The 23,126-nt window shown below is 43.3% G+C and overlaps 1 protein-coding gene across 2 annotated transcripts in view; it reads right to left on the minus strand.

Moving 5' to 3' along the window:
- The window catches only part of CELSR2 (cadherin EGF LAG seven-pass G-type receptor 2), a 198,897-nt gene that overhangs the window by 170,655 nt on the left and 5,116 nt on the right, over nt 1–23,126 (minus strand). The window lies entirely within an intron of this gene.

The following is a 23,126-nucleotide window of genomic DNA, read 5'->3' on the forward strand; positions in this document are numbered from 1 at the left end:
CAGGTCCTCTGTTTTTTTAAGGAGGAAATCTGGTAACCCTAGTACAACTTCATAGTTCATCTTTATTTGTTATACCACAAATAATATAAATATCTAATTCTACTCTAACTGGAGTAAAACTAGGGAGGAGTAGTGATGAGAAGTGGAGAGAGCAAGATGGAAGAAGGGGAGGTTGAGAAGTGAAAAGGAAGCGCCGAGAGACTGGGAAAGCAGCAGGGTTAGGAACAGAGGGGAGAAGATGTGATGAGCTAAAGGCCTCAAGGGAGAGGAGAGAAGCATGCTGCCCTGGTTCCTCAAGCTAAAGCTTGGGAGGTGAGGGAAAAATCTGTGGTTGGGTAAGGACACCATATGTCCAGGTTTCTCCAGACACGTCCTCTTTTCAGCAGTCCATCTGGGTGGCTTTTGCTATGGGCAGTTTTTTGTCCAGGTTTCACCGTGGGGGGGGGGGGTAGCAGGCATTGACACTGCGGCAAATCAGTCAAGACTCAAGCACAGAGTAGACGCACAACACGTGCCAGGTCAGCTAAGATCACGCCGATCACCTGATCTACTGACGTGTGCTGTGTGGCAAAGCTGGTTCGATGACGTGCCCTGTTCCGACGAGCGTGACTTCGTGCACAGTGCATTACCAACAGCCACCTAGGAGAGAAGAGGCCAGCGGGTCCCACCAGGAGGAGAGAGTCACAGAGGAGGAAAGAAAGACAGCTGAGGCCAGCCAGCCAGCCGGAACTGGGAGGTAGACGAGGAGTCCTCCATGCGCCACCTGACAGACCCCAAGTTCCTAGCCATGATCGTAGAGGCCAGCGATGGGCGGGGCCTTCATGGTGTTGCTGCTACTTTCCAAGGTAGGACAGAAGAGAGGGGAAGAGACGGAAACAGAGGAATAGAGAGAGCCAGACACAAAAGCACAGCACGTTCTTACACAGATATGGATGTTCAGCCCAGTTGAGGTGGCAGGTGCTGAGAGATCTTCTGCGCTGATGGAGGGATTCTTGGCGTGCATTCAGAAGAGACCTTCCCTGCCTCAGTGCGGCCCTGAGCTGATGTTTTATCATAGTATAAGGTGAACAGCATTCTTGTGTTTCTACTTCCTGTTCCCAAATCAAAGGTTCATTCACATCATGATTTCTCCTGTAGGTCACCCCAGAAGTTGATATATGGTAATAAAGAGTCAGTCAAAGGTTATTGCTACTACTACTACTACTATTAATTATTTCCATAGCGCTACCAGACGCACGCAGTGCTGCACAGAGTCACAAAGAGTAAGAAAACAGTCCCTGTTCGAAAGAGCTTACAATCTAAACAGGCAAGACAGACAAACAAGATGTCATGGATACAGTTAAGGGGAACGGTTAATCAGCAGACTGGGTTAGAGGGCAGAGGGGAGTACAGGGCAATGAAGCCATTGTGACATCACTGAGGAGCTTGGCTCTTATTGGTGGAATGAGGCATTATGACATCACAATCTCAGCTCTGCTTCCCAAAGACAAACAGGATGTCATGGATACAGTTAAGGGGAACAGTTAATCTGCTGGATTAGCGGCTATACAGTTTCGCAAAGATTTATAATTCTGCCAAACTGTTTTGGATTATGAACTGGGACATTCTCAGATACATGAACATTTTCTACAGTTTTAGATGTATGTACTAATAGTATGTATTAAACATGACATTCAAGGAAGATCCCTTGGCTTCAGACTGAAAGAAGGGATAAACACTGGATGGAAGTGGGAAGAGAGAGAAGGACATGCTGAATGGAAGGGGTAGAGGATAGAGTTAGTGAAAGACGGAGAATGAGAGAAAAGAGATAGAAAACTGTAGGTAGACAGTAAAAAGAGGAAAACTGAAGATTATAAAGTAAGCATGAATGAAGAGAGAGAGAGAGAAAACTAAACAGAAGAAAGCTGAGAGGAACAAAAAAACAATGTTAAGAGATGTATGGAGTGGAGGAGGTGAAGAAGACAGGAGGAGAGAGAAAAATGACAAATTAACACAAAGCCCTGGCATGAGAGTTAAGAGAAGCCAGAGGAAAGCAGAGATTGGAACCAAAATGATTAGAACAATTAAACGGCTGGACAACAAAGGTAGAAAAAAGAATTGTACAACCGAAAGTCTGATATATCATGGGCGCAGCACAAGAAAGGAAAGGGGGAGGGATATCATAGAGGGCATTTCACATGGAGTGCAATTATAGCTTGCTATGGCCCTGACTGCACACAGCTGGCAACCGCCTAAGGGAGGAGTGGGGCCAGGGATGGGCCATGTGTCCTCCTTGTTGTCTTCACAAATACGGTAACCCCATGGTTGGGGGAAGGAGGGTTAGAAGCTTCTAGTCTAGGCCTGAGGTGCTGGGAAAATAGGTGGGACACAAATGCAGGCAAAATAGATCTACCCTGCATGGAAGTAAGTGCTCCTCTTAGTTCAGGTTTAAATGCGTGAAATCCTGGGGATTTCTCCTCTCTCTCTTTACACCCAACCCCACCCTTCCCCAACCAAGAGCTTGCCCTCCTTCCCATGTTTCTCTTCAAGATATTGAAGGGAATTGACTTAGTAGAGAAAGAGAGCTTGTTCACCCACTCCGAGGTGGAGAGAACGAGAGGGCACTCTCTACAGTTAAAAGGGGATAGATTAGAAACATAGAAACATAAAAGATGACAGCAGAAAAGGGTTACAGCCCATCAAGCCTGCCCACTCTGCTTACCCACCCCCTGTCTATGCCCTAATGACCCAATTTTCTTACATTGACCCTCGTAGGGATCCCACATAGGTATTCCGTACAAACGTAAGGAAGTTCTTCTTCACCCAGAGAGTGGTAGAAATCTAGAACGCTCTTCCGGAGTCTTAGGGGAAAACACCCTCTAGGGATTCAAGATAAAGTTAGACAAGTTCCTGCTGAACCAGAACGTACGCAGGTAAGGCTAGACTCAAATAGGGCACTGGTCTTTGACCTAAGGGCCGCCACGTTAGTGGACTGCTGGGCACGATGGACCACTGGTCTGACCCAGCAGCAGCAATTCTTATGTTCTTATGTTCACTTATATCTTTATATCTTCTTATATCTAATCTGTCTTTTTTGTTGTTTTCCTCAGTCTTCTCCAACCTCCCTTTGGAATGGCATCTCCTCTCTAGAACAGGAGTCATTTGGCATCTCTCAGCTTGGCATGTCGCCCAAAGTTAGGTCAGTGGTTGGTTTTGTGATCTTTACAGTCTAATTAGTTCCTGCTCTTCATTGGGAGCGGAATCCAAGGTTACATTTGATTAAGGAAAGCAAAACGTTTGCACTAGTTGCTGAACTGGGAATAAAAACAGAATGAGGGTGTTCAACTGAAGGACAATGAGCCTGTCATAACAGCTGCATCTCACAGGCCTGGGAAATCTGCCCAGAGATTCTTATTCCAGTGCCCCGAGGCAAAGATGCATCCAAGGTCCTCAGATAGACCCCATCTTTAGCCTAACATAGTGATTCTCACCTCTAAACTTTGTGGCATCCAGACATTCAAATATGCATGTTTTAAGTTTCTTTATTTTTGATATACCGTCTATCAAAACAAGTGTCTAAACGGTGTACAGTATAATAAGGTTAAAGAAAGCAATAAAATAGGTAAATAAAATCAAAATTTTATCAAATATTAAAAATACTAAACAGATTCACATTGACGTACATGGAACAAAAGGGACGTTGGGGAGGGGAGGTTTTTTAAAAAAAATACATTGAAGTAAAAAAGGAAGGTAAATGGGGAGTGGTGAGACATTAGGGTGGGGATCGCTTCAAGAGAAGCGTTTGGTGTTTCAAGGTTTCACAAGAGTTAGGGTTTTGAGAAGCGAGGACTGGTACTAAAGAGTATAAGGGCAGGAGTAAAAAGGGGCGGGGGAGGGTAAACTGGATCTAGGGTAGGTAGGCCATTGTTGAGATGCCTTAGGGCAGGGGTGCCCAATAGGTCGATCGCGATCGACTGGTAGATCGCCAAGGCAAAGTGAGTCGATCGCGGAGCCCATGCTGGGCTCTGTGATAGACTCACTTTGCCTTGGCGATCTAGGTTGGAGTATGGTTTAGTAGATTAATGTGGGAATAGAGGATGGCAGTGGGCGGGGGCAAGAGCCAGCCAGACACGGACCAACAGCTCAAGACTGGGTCAGAAACAGCCAAGCAAGAAGCAAGGAAAAGAGGCAGGGAAGGAAAAGAAGACAAGAAGAACACAGCGATTAAGGTGAATGCTCAGGGCAAGACACCATAAACCTGTCCCACAGGGCACAATATTCTTTAAGATGAATTTTAATTTTAAAAAAAACCCAACATAATACAAGCTGAACATCCTTGAAACATCAAAAGCTGAAGCATGCTAGAAACTAGAGGTAGCATTCCTGGAAGTCAAGTCAGGATTCTGGTACATCAGAGCTGTCCTGGCAATGCTAGTAAGAACATAAGAATAGCCTCACTGGGTCAGACCAATGGTCCATCAAGCCCAGTAGCCTGTTCCCACAGTGGCCAATCCAGGTCACCAGTACCTGGCCAAAACCCAAGGAGTAGCAATATTCCATGCTACCGATCCAGGGCAAGCAGTGGCTTCCCGTAGGTCTTTCTCAATAGCAGACTATGGACTTTTCTTCCAGGAAATTGTCAAAATCTTTCTTAAAACCAGCTACGCTATCCGCTCTTACCACATCCTCTGGCAAACGCGCTCCAGAGCTTAACTATTCTCTGAGTGAAAAAAAAAATTTCCTCCTATTGGTTTTTAAAGTATTTCCCTGTAACTTCATCGAGTGTCCCCTAGTCTTTGTCATTTTTGACGGAGTGAAAAACAGATCCCTTGTACCTGTTCTACTCCACTCAGGATTTTGTAGACTTCAATCCTATCTCCCCTCAGCCGTCTCTTTTCCAAGCTGAAGAGCCCTAACCGTTTTAGTCTTTCCTCATTCGAGAGGAGTTCCATCCTCTTTACCATCTTGGTCGCTATTCTTGGAACCTTTTCTAGCGCCGCTATATCTTTCTTGAGTAGGTTAGGTTAGGATATATCTGTACCTGTTCCTGCCAGAGTAACACCAGTGATAAGGAGATACACAGTGATAACACTTCCTACCAGCATCTTCTCCTGTAAATCAGAAGTCATGCTTAGTGTCACACTAGTTGGTGCCAATTGTTTAAGTCAGTGTTCTTCAACCACCGGTCCATGGACCAATGCCGGTCCACAGAAATTTCCTGCCAGTCCACAGGGCCAGCACGTGCATCAGGCCCAAAACAGTGTTCTTCAACCGCCGGTCCACGGTGCGATCGATGCGGCGTTATCTTCAAGCCAGCTCCCTCTTCCTAACTGATTCAGTGCACAAAGCCATGGGCAGCGGCTCCTACGGGCAACCTGCGCCTGATCCGGAAGCTTTCTCTCGGACGTTGCAACATCAGAGGGAAGGCTTCCAGATGAGGCAAGGGACGTGCAAGGTGCAATTAGTACTATTATGAGGGCGGGGTCTAGGGTGGAGCTTGGGTAGAGATGGGCGGGGTCTGGCCCACGACTTAGCCCCGTGTTCTTCAACCGCTGGTCCACAGAATAATTTTTTTATTTCTGCCAGTCCATAGGTGTAAAAAGGTTGAAAAACACTGGTTTAAGTAACATATATAGAATCAGCCCCTCTGTATATAACTTCTAGAATACTATGGCCTTCTTTTACTAAGGTACGCTAATCAATTTAGCGTGCGCTAATGCGTGCATGTTAGTCTATGAAGCGTTAGCGTTTATCACACCTTAGTTAATGGCTGTTGTTAGTGTTCGCATTTCACCTGTTCTGCTAGTGCTCTTAACAGAGCGGCAGACACCTGTTTTATAAAATAACTGTTGCAGAATCTACCCCTTAAGGGCCCAGAAAAATGGTCAACCAGCCGGCTCATTCGCGCCTTCCCGGCAAAAAGACGCGACATGAAAACACGGCGGATGGAATAAATGCTAAGAATACAATTTACTCTGGGATCTTTTTAAAATCTTTGGTGGTAGACAGAAAAGAGCGACAGATAGGCTCCCTCATTTTCCGGGATGTTCCGTTTTCATCCAGTCCTCCCCAGTACTGATAATCTCTTCTGCAGATGGAACAGGATAGCGCTTTCATTTCTGGACTTGGAGACCTTTTCCAGTCTCACCCTATCAGTTTATCAGAACGAGCAGAGCTCCGATTACCTTTCAGCTTGGCTGGGATTCTTTAGCTGCACAGCCTAAATTCCTTTCTAGAAAGCTGCTTATTTAAATAAAATACATTTTTGAAATGTTATTTGGAGCAAGTGATGGTCTCATTTTTGTAAACATTTTTCAACCAAAAAAGATCCTGATAAGACTTAGGAATTTGGTACTTTAGAAAGGAAAACATACGTACTCAAACATACACTCATGCACTCTATAATTTAATTATTTAATTTAAATTGTTCTTTTTCTTAGATATTTCTGGGCCAGAAACCCAGAGCTCCGCCCGGTACTGTGCATCTACTGGAGTCTCCTTCGAAGCTCACTCCAGCTCATCTAAACGCAAAGGGATCTGGCCTCAATTCCTAGATCAAGTCTGAGTCAGTCAGGGCTAGGGCTGCTACAGGGGCACAGTTCACCAACCTTGATGGGCGGAGGAGACCCCAGACCTTGTATAACAATGACTTCTGATAACCAGATTGAGATTCTGATAACCAGTTTTTCATGAGTTGGAAGCCCAAAGGGGCAGATCTCAGGCACTTTCAGCTTTTATAAGACATCCTGCCCAGAGCTTCTTAAAGATAAGAATCGATAGATTTGATTTCCTATTTAAAATGCTGGCGACTAGATCACGGTTGATTAATTACCTTATATATGTTTTAATGTTCTCTATATGGAGCTCTTGAAGATATTCATGAATATTTGTTATTAATGAATTGTAATGAATAGTCAAATAAAGATTTTTTTTTTTAAAGATAAGAATCTGAAGCAGAAAGATAGATGGCAACTCTCAAAATATTCAAAACGGAGCAAGCAGTCCATAAATCAATGGACAACAAATCAAAGCTTGATAATTCAATTAAATAGAAACCAATGCACTCAGAACTAACCCCAAACATACTGGGCCAAGCAGAAAATAAAAACATGGTGGTGAATCTGTCAAACTGTCAAGCCTGAAGCACAGAGGCCAGATCCCTGCGCCAACATCGAGGCCAACTGCGTGCCAAATTTTAAGAATAAATGGGAAGTCTATGTGGGATCCCTACGAGGGTCGACTTAAGGAATTGGGTCATTAGGTGTGGGATCTCTAGGAGAGTAGACTTAGGGGGGTGGGTCAGTAGAGTGGGCAGACTTGATGGGCTATGGCCTTTTTCTGCCGTCATCTTTCTATGTTACTTCTTGTGTAGGCCACAACTTATCCAAAATTGGCGGGAGAAGAGATTTGAACTTGTGTCCTAGGGCTCCTCTGGAATCATCTCCTTAGCTAACAGAAAGTGCACAGAGGCCTCTCTTTTACAACAATGCCCACTTTTCAATTTATCATGTTCAGAAGTGACTTTCCCCTGCATCAGCCATCCTTTCACTAAGGGATCTCTTGCTTTCATGGGCTATTCTTTCCCACAGAGTCATTATTCCACCTTTTGTTGCATGGTTTTCTAGGTTCTGCACTGACAAAGGCTGGGCTCAGCTCCTGGCTTCGGCTTTAACGCTCCAGAACACGGGAGCTATCTGCTTTTTTTCCCTCCCCTTGGCAAGCCCACAGCCAGGAATTTACAGTAATCCTGACAATTTCTGCTGGCTCTTCTCCAGCGCACTGCATCCATCCTTGCTCTCCTGTGACCTCGCTCTCCTGCACTCACTCCCCCAAATCTCTTCTTCTCCTTCTCAGCTTTTCTAATTCCTGGGGGGGAACGGGGGGACGGGGACGGGTTCTCTTTTGCTATTCGACAAAACTCCTCACACTTCCTCCCCTCATGGGTTCCCCCCAGCACGTGCACCGAAGCAATTACAAACTCTTTGTTGTGCAACTGGCACATTAATAACACCCCAATAACATGTTACAGCCCTGCACAGTCGTGTGCTTGAGTGTATTTTTGTGTTTGTTCTGGTGGCTACCAAGGAGGGATTCTGGCTGGAATTGAGAACAAGGAATGTGAGGGTTTCCTTTTTTGTAATAATTGTCCTAAAAAGGTAGGGTTGCCAGGCATCCGGACGGGTTTTCAAAACTCGGCAGTTTGTTTGGGTTTTGAAAACTGTTGAGCTCATAGAATAGTATCAAAGGATAACTATTATTAATCTTGACTGGGGTTGCTATTCAGCATATCACCAATAACTGGAAAAATTACACTAATCTTAATTATACATTTTGGTGGAATTCGGTATGCCATATTTTTAAGATGGAAAGAGCAATTGCAATACAGAAAGGGAACTATAATAATTTTATAAAGATTTGGGGGCCATTGGAACGATATTGTAATGAGTAAACATCATTTTCCTTGGATGAATATATGTACACATGGGGGGGGTGGGGGGGAGTTTTTCTGGAAATTTCACTAAATTATATGTTTATATTATATTTATGATATAATTGATTATAATATCTGAAAGAAGGTAGGTGGGACGGGATATAATTTTTATGTTTTTAGAATTATATGAGAATTACAAGTGTTATTGTTGTTACTAATGATATATTCCTGTACGCTTGCTGTAAGTTTTCAAAATGAATAAAGAATTAAAAAAAAAAAAGAAAACTACAATATTGAGCTCGAGATCGCGTCTGGAGGGCATCTGTGCATGTGACACGATGACATAACACGCATGCACATGGAGGCCACGCATACTCTTTTTTTTAAAAATTATAAATCTGGTAATCCTATGAACAGGGTCCATGACAGATAGCCGGCTGGCTGAACTGGAAAATAAAGGTCAGATTATTCACAGAACAGGATCAGTATAATCAGGTCTATGGTAAAATCTCCTCCTTTCCCCCCTCCCCCCCCAAAAAAAAAATGTACATACTAACCCACCACAGAAAAGTCACAGCATAAGCAATACACATAGAACTAGATTCAGTAAATGGTGCCCCAAACATTGATGCCGGAAAGATCCACGCTAAACTAGTATTCTATAAAGGTTGTTCTGCATAGGACACCTTTTACAGAATAGCGCTTAGATTCCCACGCCCAACTAATTCCCTGCTGAAAGCTGGTGTAAAAACATTGCCGGCACCTCATTTTGGGCAATTGGGCGTACAAAGAATAGTATTCTAGATTACACTGGGCAGGATTCACTAACCTGCCAGATCGGGCCCGATCCGGGCAGGTCCGCCTAATTCAGCAAACTTTAACATGTAGATGAGGGCGGTCGGAGGAACGCCTCCATCTGCAGGCATGGATCGTGCTATAGCGATGCGCAGACCATCTGTAGATGGTCTGAGCATGCACGGGACCTGCGTGCCATCTGAGTTGTTTTTTGGGGGTTTTTCTTCTTCTTAGCGCAGCCAGGGCCGCAAGAAAGCCTACAAAAATGCTATTGCTGGACCTCAGGGCCGGCAATAGATGTTTTTTTTTGTTTGTTTGTTTTTGGCGATTGAGGAACTTTTGGGAGCCCATGGTTTTAAGCCACTTAAACCCGCGGGTTAAAACCACGGGCTTGCAGTGCGGGCAAGGGTGGGAGAGTTGGGGCAGGCAGGCAGGCAGGCACGTTCGGGACTGCATGAGGCATTCGGGGCAGCAAGACATCGGGGCTGGCAGGGCAGAGAGCAGGGCTGCAGAAGGCAGGGCAGTTGCAAAGGGCTTCAGCGACTGGCCCTGAGCAGTCGCTTTTTGCGAACACAGTCGGATAGGAAAAAAGTTTAGTGAATCGGGTCCCTGCCTACATTTGCATGGCCTTACCCTCATTTGCTTGCGCGGATCGGAGGATGGTCGGAAGACAGGTAAGTGAATCGGGCGGGGTCATTAAGGGGTCACAAACCGATCGGTACACGATTGGTTTGCTTTGTGAATATAGCCCATTGTGCCTAACTTCTAGGAATGCCCCCTCCCCCGATCCGTCATACCCCTCCCATGACCATGTTGGTCTAGAGTTGCATGCTTGGAAAATTAGGTGCAAAGTTTATGAAATAGCAACTAGGGCAAGTGCACACACAAATGCAAACTGTTGCTCATTAACTCCAATTATTGATTGTTAACACCTTGTTAATTAATTTGTGCATGCAGTTGTCCTGCAAGCACTGGCGTAGTAAGAGTGAGCAGCGTCCGGGGTGGTGGTGGGGCCCCTCCCCCGCACTCTTCCCCGCCGCCTTGCCGCACACGCGCCCCCTTCCTTTTCCCTGTACCTTTTAAACTTCTCCGGCCCACATCGTTTCGGCTCCCTTTAACGCAGGGGTGTCCAATGTCGGTCCTCGAGGGCCACAATCCAGTCGAGTTTTCAGGATTTCCCCAATGAATATGCATTGAAAGCAGTGCATGCACATAGATCTCATGCATATTCATTGGGGAAATCCTGAAAACCCGACTGGATTGCGGCCCTCGAGGACCAACATTGGACACCCCTGCTTTAACGTCACTTCCTAGGTGCGGGTCCCGGAAGTGACGTCAGAGAGAGCGCCAAAAAGGTACGGGGAACGGCAAGAGGTGCACACGGCAAAGAGAGGAGCGGGGAGCAAGCGAGTGGGCAGGCGGGGGGAGGAGGGATAGGAAGACCGCGCTCGGAATGGACCGCACCCCCTTACTACGCCACTGCGTGCAAGCTCAAATTTGGGCACGCAAATTTTAATAACCTACAAAGAATCGGGGGATAGCTTTCCCTCATGAAAACATTACACACTGCCCCACCACAGATATGAGAGAAATGGGGTGCCAGAGTGCAATTTTCACTCCTACACACACTCTACTCCACAACAAGACAGGTATAGCCTGGGGGAGCCACGTACTGGAGAAGCTCGTTGCAGTGAGAAAGGAAATCAAGACCCCTTTGCAAGAATAAGAGCATCTGTAGGAGGGGCTTGGCCTTTAACCCCTGGTACTGCAGGAAGGAGACTGCATGCATATCTACCGTGGTGTTTCTAAAGTTAGGGACAATGTGAGCACATCTCATGAATATTTACGCTCAGCCTCTGGGAAATTAGAGCAGATTGTCACCCTCTGGCAATGGAATAGACATTTGTCTGTTTCCTACCTGCGGACTTTCCAAGATTTCTGGAATAAAAGAATAGCCTTACCAATGGTCCATCAAGCCCAGTAGCCTGTTCTCACGGTGGCCAATCCAGGTTCCTAGTACCTGGCCAAAACCCAAGGAGTAGCAATATTCTATGCTACCGATCCAGGGCAAGCAGTGACTTCCCCAATGACTATGGACAATAAGACCTTGTAGCCATTCTGTAGGTGCCTACTTTCTTTTATAGAATACTAGCATAACTAGGTATATATGTGCATATGCGGTTAGGCACGAGCACCTATGCCAGCCATAAAGCTGATGTAAATACTTGCACCTAATGCTAGAGCTACGGGTATTCTACAAGTTATGTGTGGAAGTGTGAGATCCGCCCATACTCCTCCCAGACTCCACCTATATGCACACCCCAACTGTCATATATGTGATATGTAAGTTAGGTGCTAATTTAACGAATAGCACTGAGGCAGATTTTTGCAAAATTATACATATACAGTATACCCCCGCAAATTTGCGGTTTGCAAATCGTGGACTCAGTCCTTCAATGTATTTTCCGACCGCCTCTTCCTGGTACTAAAAACAGGCTACACCAATCAGGAGCTGCTTTGACACGCCAGATAGCATGTCAAAGCAGCTCCTGACTGGTGTAGCCTGACTTTAGTTCCCAGAAGAAGCAGTCGGAAAATACTAAGAATGATCCCACACCCGATTTTTAGCACCCACCGGCGCCCCAGCTGACCTCCCCTGCCTCTCCTGCCTCCAATCCGCTCTTAAACTGCATGCTGTATGTGCAAAGAAACATGTATATATGCCAGTATATTAATCATTTTATTTAATATAGACATACTATATATACTTTCAAACTACTAGTACAATACTCAGTAGAGCTAAATGATCTTCTGATGTTTAGCCTGCAAGATTATGTAGCAAAATGCTTAATCTTAAAGCACTTTATACTTCTTCATCAGGTCAATTAATATTGTTTCATATTTTTTCATGTAGCCATTTTAACTCACTATATTCTCCTTAAAAAAAAAGACTAATCCTAGACTGAGATCTTTATTTAAACCTATCCAAAGGAAAGACTAAGGATCTCAAGTGCCCTCGGTCAATTACCGTTAGAACAAGTCTTAGTTATTGATCTGCTTGCGGGCTATCATTGATCCGGGTGTTTCCCCCTTTTTTGTGTGTTTTTGCGTATAAAATTTTTTAAAAATAATTAAAGTAATTTAAATAACTATTGTCATTGCTAATGTTCTTCTTAAAAAATTTTATACGCAAAAACACAAAACAAAGGGGGAAACACCCAGATCAATGAGAGCCCGCAAGCAGGTCAATAAGTAAGACTTGTTCTAACGGTAATTGACCGCGGGCACTTGAGATCCTTAGTCTTTCCCTTGGATATGTTTAAATAAAGATCTCATTAGTCTAGGATTAGTCTTTTTTAAAAAGAATATAGTGGGTACACTAGCAAAATGGTAGGATTAATAGCCATTTTAACTCAGTCATAAGTATTTAAAAAAACTTATCTTTTAGTACTTAAATATCCAAAGTTGAAAAGTTTGGAAACAAATCTGAATTATAAGGAACAACAATGGATATTTTAGTTAAACTCAGCAATTCCAAATGGGTTGAATCGTGAGATCGAATGGATGACGTTAGTGTGAAAGGAGGTCTGTGATTGGTTGTTTGGTATCATGTGATAGGATATTTAAACTCTATAAAACGTTGTGACCATTTTTATGAATGATCCATGGAAGAAACATTCTGAATGCACTTGTTTATTGCCAGTCATATTGCAAATGAATTGTAGTCTGAAGCTGGTTTTTTTCAACAGATATTTTTCTACTCAAGGTTTCATTTTTAAGAGACCCTAATGATTCAGCTTCTTCAAAGCAAAGCATGAATTCATGTTGGAGTGATCTGTCGACAGACTTTTCAATTTTGAATATTTAGGCGCTAAAATAGAAGTTTTTTTGAATACTTATGACTGAGTTAAAATGGCTACATAAAAAATATCGATTGACCTGATGAAGAAGTATAAAGTCCTTTAAAATTAAACATTTTGCTACATAATCTTGCGGGCTAATTGTCAGAAGGTCATTTACCTATAATGAGTACTGCACTAGTGGTTTGAAGGTATATAAATCTATATTTAATAAGCTGATAATTATTTCTATATACCAGAAAGATTAATCAGTTCCGACTGATAGACAATGGTATTTTAATCATTTACACATGTATCTGGTCCATAAATGTTGGTGTCCCATAGCATCACCCCAAAAAGTACAGTCCCATCTTTAGATTGGCTCATCCTGGTGCGGTCTTAAAATTTAGCAATGACATAGGTCCCACACAGAGCACGTCATTTCTGTTGAATTTTAAGGTCACTGGAAGTGGTTTGACTCGTCTGCAGAAGATGCTACTGACACCTTCTTGGGAAATGACAATTAATGACTGCCTTTCAGCTACTAACCGAGAGCACGTAGGCAACTATCCAGGGGATACCCATCTGCCAGTCCTATAAGCACCTCATCCATCCCCCAATAGCAGACAGCTCTGTCTTCTCTACTTCCCCCCTCTTCCACCCCCCTTGACAGGACTCTTCAGGCAGGTGCTAGGAGCAGGCTGCATGCTGAGATTTTAATTGCCAGCACTGGAGGACAGCTGTGCTGACCATGGCTCCTAGCTTGTACAAACCTTCTCTAGACTGATCTGACCTGGGGGTGGGGGGAAGGGTAGTGAGGCATAGGGCCTGTCATTCCCCGGCAGTAGGTGACATTTTGCATATGAGCTAAATGTGGAATTATGTACCTCATAAGCATCTCTATGTACACGCTCCATTTCCCTGTCTCTGTCCAAGGAGAATCCTTGTATTCTTTTTTTTTTTTTTTTTTATAATATCTTTATTAGCAATTGCAAAGGGACATACAACCAGAAGCGGAGAAAGCAGAGATAAACAAAAAATCCTTCGGCCAGATGCCCTATACAATTGACATTTTTAAGTAGCAAAATACCCCCAAGCAAACACACACAAACTCCAAATACTCGGCCTCAAGTCTGGGGATCTCCAAGGTCTACATGGAGACGTAGTTTGTTTTTATAATATGGTACCAAAATGATTGATTGTGTAGGCCGGCCTCCTATGTATCAGAGGTAAACAACCCCACATCCAGCAGCTGAAGCTGTGTACACAGAACCAACATTCAGGGACCAAGAACAAACTATTTCTGGTACACTCGGCTCCATTTAAACAGCTCCATTCGATGCTGCACTTCCTGTTAGATCAGCACTTTGCGCAGGATATATTTTTGACAAGTAAAAATCAGATGATTAGTACAATATGGAGATGGAGTTTAGCAGATCAAGTAGTTTTCAAGGGATAAACACACAGCCTCTCGCCTCTATGACCTGGAGGATTCAGGAGATGGCCATAGAAATACACAGCCTGTCAGCTCTACCATCTGGAGGGTTTAAGGATTGTGCACTGGAATACAGAATCTGTCACCTCTAGGGCTGAACAGTTCAAAGGACAAGGATAGGGGCTGTCGGCCTGTCAGCACCAGACCCTGGAGGATTCAGAGGATGGAAACATGGCTACAGAAACTGTCACCTCTTGGACCAAATGGCTCAGAGTACAGGAACAGAGACTCAAAGCCAGTCACCTCTAGGGTTAGATGGGTTCCAGGGTTGGGCACAGGAATACAGGCACAGGGATAGACAGCCTAGCACCTCTAGGGCTGGATGGTTCAGAGGACACCAGGCTCAAGAGATTAATGCAGAGATGCAAAGCCCGTCAACTACAAGACTCGGGATTCTCAGAGGATGGGTGCAGGCCAGGGCTATAGCCTGTCATTTCTGAATTGCCAGATGAGAGGAGACTAAACTCAGTGGAAGTTAGTGATTGGCTTGTGTATAATAAGTTGACATGAAATGCTTCAGGCTCCCCTTGTACAAGTTTCTTTCTAAAGTCTCAGAATGAGCAGCACCTCCCACACCTTCCGCTTTGCTATCCATTAGTGTGCATTACAGAAACTAATGTACCGTTCAAGGGAAAACCCACACGCCAAGCTTACAGGTGCAGGAATAACACTTTTAAAAGGAAATCATGTTTTCCATTGCCTGGATTGTTTGATTTTTGTGTCTGTATTGGAACTACCATTTTCCTCCCCAGACCCGTGCATTGATCGCACAACAGGCCCTATCTGAGAGCAGATTCGCTAATCCAGAGTTCAAGGGATGGACACAGGAACGCACAGCCTTTCGCCTCTATGACCTGGAGAATTCACAGTCTGTCAGCTCTAGCACCTGGAGGACTTGGGCACTGAACTACAGAACCTGTCATTTCTAGGGCAGTTCAAATGTAAAGGACAGAAACCCACACAGTCTGTCAGCACTAGGACAGATGGCAGATGAAATTTAATGTGGACAAATGCAAAGTGATACACATTGGGACGGATAACCCAAATCATAGTTACCGGATGCTAGGGTCCACCGTAGGAGTTAGCATTCAAGAAAAAGATCTGGGTGTCATTGTAGACACTACACTGAAATATTTTGCTCAGTGTGTGGCGATGGCCCTCCCCCCCCCCAAAAAATCAAACAGGATGCTGCGAATTATTAGGAAAGGGATGATAAATAAAAGCAAGAATATTATAATGCCTCTGTATTGCTTCATAGTGAGACCTCACCTTGAGTATCGAGCACAGTTCTGGTCACCATATCTCAAAAAATATAGCAGAATTTGAAAGGTTCAAAGAAGAATGTCCAAAATGATAAAAGGGATATAACTCCTCTTATATATGAGGAAGGCTAAAGAGGTTAGGGCTCTTCAGCTTGAAATGGAGATGGTTGATTGGGGGGAGGGGAAATATGATTGAGGTCTACAAAATCCCGAGTGATGTAGAACAAGTAAAAGTTCATTTTTCACTCTTTTAAGAAAGTACGAAGACCAGGGGACACTGAATGAAATTATGAAGGGAATTATTTTTAATAAAGTAAAATTCTGGCACACCCGGAATCTCTCAGTGGTCCAGTGACAGTCTTACATGTTATAATACCCTTGTATCGCTCAATGGTATAGTCGCACCTCAAATACTGTGTGCAGTTCTGGTCACCATATCTCAAAAAAGATATAGCGGAATTAGAATCTAATCTACGGTAATCTTCAGTTTGTATACCAGGTCATCGCCCACTGGAGCTCGAATCAGTTCACATATAATTAAGACTAGAGTACATGGAGAAATAAGCATGAGAGAAGAAGAACTATAGTATTATCATTTTGTTGAGACTGCAATTAAACCATTTAAAGATTGTGAGAACAACAAAGTTTTCAGGGTCTTATGAAATAATTGCAGCTGGCCTATAATCCGAATGGAGTCAGAGAAGGGCGACAAAAATGATAAAAGAGATGGGACAACTTCCCTATGAGGAAAGCATAAGGCGGCTAGGGCTCTTCAGCTTGGAGAAGAGTTGGCTCGAGGGTGATATGATAGAGGTCTACAAAATAATGAGTAGAGTGGAAAGGGTGGATGTGAATCGCTTGTTCACTCTTTCCAAAAATACCAGGTCTCGGGGACATGTGATGAAGCTAAGTAGTAGATGTAAAACAAACTGGAGAAAATATTTCTTCACACAGCGTATAATTAAACTCTGGAATTCATTGCCAGAGAATGTGGTGAAATCAGTTAGCTTAGCAGGGTTTAAAAAAGGTTTGGCTAATTTCCTAAAAGAGAAGTCCATAAGCCATTATTGAGATGGCTTTGGGAAATCTACTGCTTATTCCTGGATAAGCTGCATAAGATCTGTTTTACTACTAGGGATCTAGCTAGGTACTTGGGACCCGGGTTGGCCACTGTTGGAAACAGGATAATGGGCTTGATGGACCTTGGTCTGTCCCAGCATGGCAATTCTTATGTTCTTATGACTCAGTTTCATTTCTGCAGATGCAGGCATTTGCAATGCCCCTCTCTCTTTTGAAAAGGGAAACCATGGCAATGCCAGAAGCGACACCTACAAGCCGATTCAAGAAGCACATTTTTTGTGCTCATCCCTCATGCAGAGAACTATGACCACCATGATTAGGATGAAAGCAAAGAAAAATCTCCATCTGCTGTGAACAAAGATTTATCAAATGCAGTGAAAATACTGCCAAGGGAACAGTCCATACAGGCTGTAACAAGATCTCTGAAGAAGCAATAGAAAAATAATACCCTAAGGTTTTTGTAACATTAGAAACAATTTTCTATAAACCTATACAACTACTTATCTTTCAATTACTATATTAATTATCAACAATCTGGCTTTCCTGTTTTGGTAGGATAAGTAGCCAACGGTTATTAAATGAAAGACTACATATTTTTTTTCATGACTATTATGCTAACAAGCAGAATAAATCCTGTACCACAGGAGGCTGCAAGTCTGGAAGAAGCATCCATGTAAAGCAATTAAAGTGTTTAAAAAAATTCAGTCCTAGTTGATCTGGTGGATACAAGATTAGCTCCATGTAAAGTGAGCCGTTTTCAATTCCCTGCTTCAGGCCAAGTTGAAGAATGATGCAAATAACACTCACAGCCCTGGGTGGGAGCAAGTCTGGCCGTCGCGCAATGGTGACACCTTGTGGCTGGATGTAGGGGGCGGGATTGCAAGGTTTCAGACGAGACCCTCCCTCTTCCCCACACCACCCCTATTTAGGCCCGCCGATGTCACATGCTGAGTGCCAATTCTGTAATGGCATTCGTGGGCCAAGATGATGTTACAGAGTACTAGCAAAAATCGGTGTCTGCGTGGCCCACTTATGCCAGGTCTAAATTCAGCATTTGCACACATAACTTACAGTATTGTGTAATTGACCGTGTAAGGATGAGACATGCCTACAGCCCCGCCCATGCTCCTCCCATGTGAACGCCTCCTTGTATTTATGTCAGGGGTAGGGAACGCCGGTCCTCGAGAGCTGTATTCCAGTCGGGTTTTCAGGATGTCCCCAATGAATATGCATGAGATCTATTTGCATGCACTGCTTTCAATGCATATTCATTGGGGACATCCTGAAAACCCGACTGAAATATGGCTCTCGAGGACCGGAGTTCCCTACCCCTGATTTATGTGTTAAGCAAAGTGTACACTATATTATAAAAAAAAAAAAAACAGTGCTGAGTGTGCAGTCTTTATTTACACACAAAAGTGGCACTATGGACTAAATTCTATATCTTAAATCTTTTTTATTGAAAGGTAAGAACAGAGTACAATGAATAACCAAGTTCCAATAGCACAGTGTGTTTCATGCAATATGCAAGCAATATCCAATCCAAGGGTACTGTACCGCCAACATACTCCAGCAAATGACCAACAAATAGAATTCAAACTATTTTAACTAAACAGGCCTCCCCCCAGGATGTATACCTGAGTGGCAGTTCTTATGTACTTATGTTTTACTACTTGGGATCTAGATAGGTACTTGGGACAATCAAGCCATTGTGATATCACCGCTGAGGCTGGCTCTTAGGCACTGGTGGAATGAAGCATTATGACATCACAATCTCAGCTCTGGAATGTTACTACTCTGGGTTTCTGCCTGGTACTAGTGAGCTGGATTGACCACTGTGAGAATGGGCTACTGAAAGAAATCGACAAAATAGAGCAGGAAAAAAAATATTTACAATGTCCAATGTGACACGGACAAGAGGACATGGACTGAAGATAAGAGGGGACAAGTCCAGGACGAATATCAGGAAGTTCTGCTTCACGCAACGTGTGGTGGACACCTGGAATGCTCTCCCAGAGGAGGTTATTGCGGAATCCACCGTTCTAGGATTTAAAAGCAACTAGACGCACATCTCCTTACGAGAGGTATAGAAGGATATGGGTGACTAAAATTATGCCAGGTGTACACCTGGCTGGGCCTCCGCGTGTGCAGATCGCCAGACTTGATGGACCGAAGGTCTGATCCGGAGATGGCAGTTCTTAGGTTCTTATGTTGACAATCTCTCCTGTTTAACAGGTTTTAGAATTAGGTTTGAAATTAAGTTCTTCAATTGTTTCAGACACTGTTACATAACTGAAAGCAGAATGACCTATTACCATCCTTACATTAACTCTTCCACTCAATGAGTTGGACCAATATGAATCATTTGGAAGGCAATTTTCAAAAGCAATGTACACATATAAACTGCCCTTCCTCAATCCAGCTAAATAGCATCCTCCATTTTTAGCTAGATTAAAGGAAAACATTCCTCCCATGGGTGTGTTTTAGGTCAGAATGAAGCATAACACTCCCCTTCCTTTTATTTTTAATCTATCATTGTAATTAAAACTTCCCTAGCCACCAAAACCTCTTGTTTCCAATCAGTCCTAATTTCTCATAGTTTTAGGTTTACCCTCTTTTTATTTTACCCCACCTAAATCAAAAATTATATTAGACCTTTCTCATTTTTAATGTTGTAAACCGCAAACAAGAGAAAAATCCAACAGGAACTATAGGAAAACCAAGCGAAAAGCGAAAACCAAAAACAACTGCAGACTATGTACAAGATGCAGGCACTGTTTATTTCAAACTCTAATGGAATATACAACCTTATTACCAACCGAGGGACCCGACACGGTCTGTGTTTCGGACAACAAACCTTCCTCAGGGGTCCGTGGTAGATAAGGTTTTGCAACAAACAGCCTTAAAGGAAAAAACAAGTGCCCGAACGAGCGTAGTGCTGGATTGTAAAAAGCCCAGATACATGTGGTGGTCGGTATATCAAGCCATGAATAAATTTGAAACTTGAGACTGTATTTTCAAATTGACATACATTATTTCTGTACAAATTTTACGTGACCAAAATCCATGCACTTGGTACCCATAGCAGAGGACACTTTGAAAGCTTCCCACTTTAATTTGAAACTCCACATGACAAACCAAGCTCACTTGGGGTCCCTGGTATATTTGTAATCATAACCCTTAAAAAAACACATTTACAAAATCTTTGGGCTCTACAAGCCTGGCACGTGCCCTCCCCTAAGTAATAACTAAAGTAACATAAAATCTTCATTAATCATCTGGACCATGGGACAAGTGACCACATATGGCAATCCCACATCCAAGCTCATTAGTCACAGTCATATTGTTCTGGGGGTAATACTGGACCAAGGTCTAACCATGAAAGACAATGTGGACTCCCTAGTCAGAAAGGGTTTTTTTACTCTCTGGAAACTTAGGTCCATTAGAGCATACTTCGACGCTTCAGCATTCAGAATTCTGGTACAATCCCTAATACTAAGCCATCTTGATTATTGTAACATTGCCCATCTGGCAATCTCCCGGAAGCAAATGCAGAGACTACAACTGATACAAAATGCAGCAGTCAGGTTGATCTTCGGGTTGAAGAAGTCCGATCACATAACCCCTTCCTACCGACTCCTGCACTGGCTGCCAATGGAGGCACGTGCGAAGTTCAAGCTGGGATGTCTCTGCTTCAAGGTACTATCTGGTCTAGCCCCTAAATATATAACTGACCTCTTCTCCTTCTCAACCAATAGACATAAGAGAAGAACACACCTGAAGTTCGTTTCCCCACCGGCTAGAGCAGGGGTGTCCAATGTCGGTCCTCGAGGGCCGCAATCCAGTCGGGTTTTCAGGATTTCCCCAATGAATATGCATTGAAAGCAGTTCATGCAAATAGATCTCATGCATATTCATTGGGGAAATCCTGAAAACCCGACTGGATTGCGGCCCTCGAGGACCGACATTGGACACCCCTGGGCTAGAGGATGCAAATTTAAGAGACATCATCAACAACTTCTATCGTATCAAGCAGCCTTATGGGGCAAAGACCTGGAAAAACTAATTATACACACAAACAACTATGGTGAATTTAGGAAACGCCTAAAAACATACCTGTTCTTGAAATACCTAGGTAACGAATCTGGACAATAGACCCCATCATAATCCCACCCCCAAATCTGATCTTGTAAACTGTTAACCACTAATCTCTAACTATGAATGTTCCATTCAATTTGTAGAATCTTTCTAATTCATTGTAAACCGCATAGAACTTCACGGTCCTGCGGTATATAAACTGTTATTATTATTATTTCACCCTATTTCAGTATCTGCAGGAGTACTGCAGCGTTGACTCATTGCAAAGAAAAGCCTTCTTACTATTATCCAAAAAATCTGGTCTGAAATGGAACTTCCAGACAGGAACATTAGGCTACAGCATGTCCATATACAAAAGCTGACACTGAAGGGAAGCCATTGAAGGACCCGAGTAATAGGATCAGACCACCACAAACTTGACAGAAAATGAGCAGTTGTATTTTGGAAAATCTGAAATCTATATGTAAAGATTTAAAGTAGACCAGAGGTACAGTAAGGAATTGTGAGTTACAGTTGCAAGATCTTCTTTGGCAAGAAGTTTTCACCATACTTTCATCATCTGGAGGTCCCAAGCCACTTAACTCCACGTACTTCGCTAATGTGCCAGTGGACAACCTTCCAATCAACATCACTTGTAAAACGGTATAATCAGAAATACCCTTGTTTTATTGTTCTGTTTACCAACACCAAGAGTTTGACCACAAGGTGTTATCATTATGCAACAGCCAAGACTCCCTCTTCCCCAAGGGCTCTGAATTCTGCTTTCATAGTATCAGAGTTACCACCTCACATTGGACGCCATGAAGAAAATAATTCAGTCCTGGCTTTGCCACACTGCATGCTTTGGAAAGCATTTCCACTTCTCTGAGAGGAATCAGATTTACAACTCCCTGCATGTACTAAGAACAGACCATGACTAAATTCAGCATCTTCCCAGCTGTCTGGGTTTCCCTAGGTGACCTTAGGAACAACATTCAGACTTAGGAATTGAGCCCGATCTCCAACAGCAGGCCGGGATTAACCATTAAGCAAAATAAGTAATGCCAAGGGCACCAATGGAAGGGCGCATCACAGTGGGGGTTTTGTGGGGGGGGGGGGGTTTGCCATAGCTATCATGCCCTTAATTCTTTCACTACCATCTACTACACCCATTACCCAACATGAATTTCAGTGTTTTTCTAATCATTATAAATATATATGATGTTTTACTTTGTTCAATCATGATATTTCTCAGCACGTACTGAATCTTTCCCTGAATTATATAAAAATTGCTCAAAACTGGGCCCCAGATCAACATCCAAAATAATTAGTTAATGGGCTCCAATTGTACTAGACTGGTCTTATATCCCGCAATTTTTTGACAAGGAAATGTGGCTAACAAAAGACTTTGTACAACGATTAACCACAGGAACAGTTAGGGCCTCTTCTATTAAACTGCGCTAGCTGTTTTTGGTGCAGGGAGCCGCGCTGAGTGGCCCGCGCTGCTCCCGACGCGTCGGGAGCAGCGCGAGCCATTCAGCGAGGCTCCCTGTGCTAAAAACTACTAACGCAGTTTTGACTCTACGAGGTATATATATATAAATTTAAACTACTACTCCCCCCCTGTTAAAGGGGTTCAGACTTTAAGCAGATTCTCACACTCCTTAGTCTTTGCAATGGTGAAGATCTGGAATGACCTCCCTCCAGATATTAGAACTCTTAAAAAAAAACCTTAAATAATAATAATAATAATAACAGTTTATATACCGCAATACCGTGAAGTTCTATGCGGTTTACAAAAGATTATAAGAGGTACAAAATGAGTGATCTGAAGAGAAAAGAGAGCGAGAAATAGGTCAAGAAAACCGTTGTTGAGAGTGGTGTGCGGGTCAGTTGTCTAGGTACTTCAGGAATAGGTATGTTTTTAGGCGCTTCCTGAATTCCTCATAAGTGGAGGGCGAAAGCATATTTTTTAACAAAATACCTTACAAATAACGGTTAAAATGTTTAGCTGATCATTTTATGTTGTTATCTATCGATCTTGTCTGTATTATTGTATATCCTTAATAATTTTGTTAACCGGATCGAGTCCCTAGGGGACTGATCCGGTATATAAGCTTAAGGATTAGATTAGATTAGAATATAGATCAGTAGAGACAGATATACTG

The sequence above is a fragment of the Geotrypetes seraphini genome, chromosome 13 (genome assembly GCF_902459505.1).
Source record: "Geotrypetes seraphini chromosome 13, aGeoSer1.1, whole genome shotgun sequence".
NCBI classification, from domain to species: Eukaryota; Metazoa; Chordata; class Amphibia; order Gymnophiona; family Dermophiidae; genus Geotrypetes; species Geotrypetes seraphini.